Raw genomic sequence first — 3,602 nt, 5'->3', positions numbered from 1 at the left:
CCATTTGCCAAGCTTGAACATTTATTGGTGTCACAAATTATTGTAAATATGTTTTCTATAATTTTTGTGAAAGAAATACATTTCCAATGTAATAAAATCCATTATGACTATAATTTGGAGTATATGTTTTCATGTACATTCTCCCAGAGAAGAGTTCTAAGCTTTCTTTCAGATCCTAGAGTGGGTTTCTGACCCAAAAAGGTTAAGATTATTAGAGAGCAGCCTCTATGAAATGTACATGCTAAAAGTACACACTACAAGTCCATAGACTGCAACATGCCTCTCTCTTTGTCTCTCCACATACACAGACACACACACACACACACACACACACACACACACACTAACATACACATACATAACTTGTCATATATACATGTGGCAAAATGCTTACGTAAGCTTCCTATTTAAAAGTTGAATTGTAAGACTGTTAGTAAATCTTTAATACAGCTTGTGGGAAATGTTTCATGAAACTCTATACTTAGTTCTGATGATCAGTGCAGAAAAATTCCTAGTAAGTTTTAGAGGAAGTAAAATTATAGTTGAGAAATCTACTCTAATGCCAACCAAGCAAGGGGAACTGAGTTTTCTAAGAGAACATTTCTTAGTAAACCAAGAAATCAGCAAAGTGTTGTTTCAACCCTTCTCTACCACTTCTTCCTTTCTACTGCCTGGAATGTGAATGTAATGGCTGGAGCTCAAGCAGCCAGTTGGGATTATGAGATAGCATGGTTAAAGCAGCAGAATAGAAAGAGACAACAACCTAAAGAAAGAAACTAATGCAAAAATTAATGTAGATAATTTATTTGGGTAAAGGTTGAGGACAACTGCCTGGGACACACTTCAAGTTGCCTTGAGGAATGCTTATTTGGCCTTTGTTACAAGCAGGGTATTAAAGGCAAAGGGGGATGAAGAGTATGCTGATAAAAATGTTGTTTGACTGGAATTCTCATTGGTTTACAGAGATAACATTGGCTGGTGATTGGTTTATGCATTGTCGAACTATAGGGTGTGAGCTGTGATGTCCAGCGTATGGTTTTGTTTGTTTTTTTTTTTTTGAGACTGAGTTTTGCTCTTGTTGCCCAGGCTGGAGTGCAATGGCACAATCTCATCTCACTACAACCTCCGCCTCCCAGGTTCAAGCGATTCTCCTGCCTCAGCCTCCCGAGTAGCTGGGATTACAGGCATGCACCACCACACCCAGCTAATTTTGTATTTTTGGTAGAGATGGGGTTGCTCCACGTTGGTCAGGCTGGTCTTGAACTCCCAACCTCAGGTAATCTGCCTACCTTAGCCTCCCAAAGTGCTGGGATTATAGGCTTGAGCCACTGCATCCGGCCAGCATATGGTATTTTATGGCTATTTGGCATCAGTTAGTCGAGAGCGCACGTAGCAAGTGGCTTCAAGAGGTAATTATCTAGCTCAAGGGGGAGTGAGAGGTTACAGCTGTTGCATTTCAATGCTTCCCTGGGCCTGATCATTAAAGGGGGCTACCATTCCTCAGAAAGAAAATTTATTTTCTTTCATAGCACCTAGATTCTGTTAAAGGATGCAGCTGCCATGTCAGACTTGCCTTCCTCCAATCTCCTTTTTTGGAGATAGAAGTAAAAAAACTCTCATCCTATTAATGTTACTCTTTTGGTGTCTGTATTACAGCTGAAACTGACCCTAACCTTTGAAGGATTACAATAAACTCTGCACACATTATCTCACTTATGCATCATTATAACCCACAGGTAAGTGTTATTGCACCAGTTTTGTAGTTAAGGAAACAAGACCTACAGGGCTTGAGTAGATGACAGAGTCAGGCAGCCCGGCTTTAGAACTGGTTCTGTTAATCCATACCAGGCATTATTCCAAGCACTTAAGAAGTATAGAGATATTGTGGGCTTGACTGCAGACCACATTAATAAAACAACTATCATGATAAATCAAGTCACATGACGTTTTTTGGTTTCCCAGTGTAAATAAAAGTTATGTTTACATTACACTATACAATATACATTGTATAATATAATTGTCCAATAGCATTGTGTCTAAAACACAATGTGTCTACCTTAATTTAAAAATACTTTATTCCAAAAAAAAAAAAAAAAAAAGCTAAACCATCATCTGAGCCTTCACCCGGTCTTAATGTTTTTGCTCTTGCCTTCATGTTGATGGTTGCTGCCTGATCAGGGTAGTGGTTGCTGAATATCGGGGTGGCTGTGGCAATTACTTATAATAAGAACAAAGTGAAGTTTACTGCATCGATTGACTCTTCCTATCACAAAAGACTACTCTATAGCATGCAATGCTGTTTGACAGCATTTTACCCACAGTAGAACTTTTTCACAATTGAAGTCAGTCCTCTCAAGCCCTGCCAGTGCTTTATCAACTAAGTTTATGTAAAACTCTACCTAAATCCATTGTCATTTCAACAACATTGAGGGCATCCTCACTAGGAGTAGATTACATCTCAAAAAAGCACTTTCTTTGCTCATCCACAAGAAGCAACTCTACATCCATTCAAGTTTTCTCATAGGATTGCAGCAATTCAGTCACATCTACAGGCTTCATGTCTAATTCTAGTTTTCTTGCTGTTTCTGCCATATCTGCAGTGACTTTCACCACTAAAGTCTTGAACCCCTCAGAGTCATCCATGAGGGTCAGAATCATCTTCTTCCAAACTCCTGCTAATGTTGATATTTTGATTTCCTCCCATGAAGCATGACTGTTCTTAATGGCATCTATAATGATGATTCCTTTCCAGAAGGTTTTCAACTTCCTTTGTTCAGACCCATCAGAAAATAACTATCTATGGCAGCGATAGCCTTGCGAAATGTGTTTCTTAAGTAATAAGACTTGAAAGTTGATATTACTCCTTGATCCATGAGCTGCAGAATGAATGTTGTGTTAGCAGACAAGAAAAAAACACATGAATCTCCTTGTGTATCTCCATCAGAGCTCTTGGTTGACCAGGTGCATTGTCAATGAGCAGTACTATTTTGAAAAGGATCTTTTTTCTTGTTCTGGGTAGTAGTTTTCAACAGTGGGTTTAAAATATTTATGCTGTAAACCATGCCACAAACAGATTTATTGTCATCCAGGCCTTGTTGTTTCATTTACTGAGCAGGCTGAGCAGATTTTGCATAATTCTTTGGGGCCCTAGAATTTTCAGAATGACCCATGAGCATAGGCTATAACTTAAAGTCGCCAGCTGTATTCATCCCTAACAAGAGAGTCAGCCTGTCCTTTGAAGTTTTGAAGCCAGGCATTGACTTCTCCTGTCTAGCTATGAAGAGTTCTAGATGGCATCTTCTTCCCATATAAAGTTGTTTCATCTACATTGAAAATCTATTGTTTAGTGTGGCCACCTCCATCAATGATCTTAGCTAGATCTTCTGGATAACTTGCTGCAGCTTCTGTATCAGCACGGCTTCATCTTGCACTTTGTTACAGAAATGACTTTTTTGCTTAAACCTCATGAACCAATCTCTGTTAACTTCAAGTTTTTATTTTGCAAGTTTCTTACCTCTCTCAGCCTTCATAGAATTGAAGAGAGTAAGGGCCTTGTTCTGGATTAAGCTTTGGCTTAAGAGAATGTTGTGGCTGGTTTGATC

Source organism: Macaca nemestrina, chromosome 4 (genome assembly GCF_043159975.1).
Source record: "Macaca nemestrina isolate mMacNem1 chromosome 4, mMacNem.hap1, whole genome shotgun sequence".
NCBI classification, from domain to species: domain Eukaryota; kingdom Metazoa; phylum Chordata; class Mammalia; order Primates; family Cercopithecidae; genus Macaca; species Macaca nemestrina.
Note: the sequence above shows the minus strand (reverse complement) of the source record.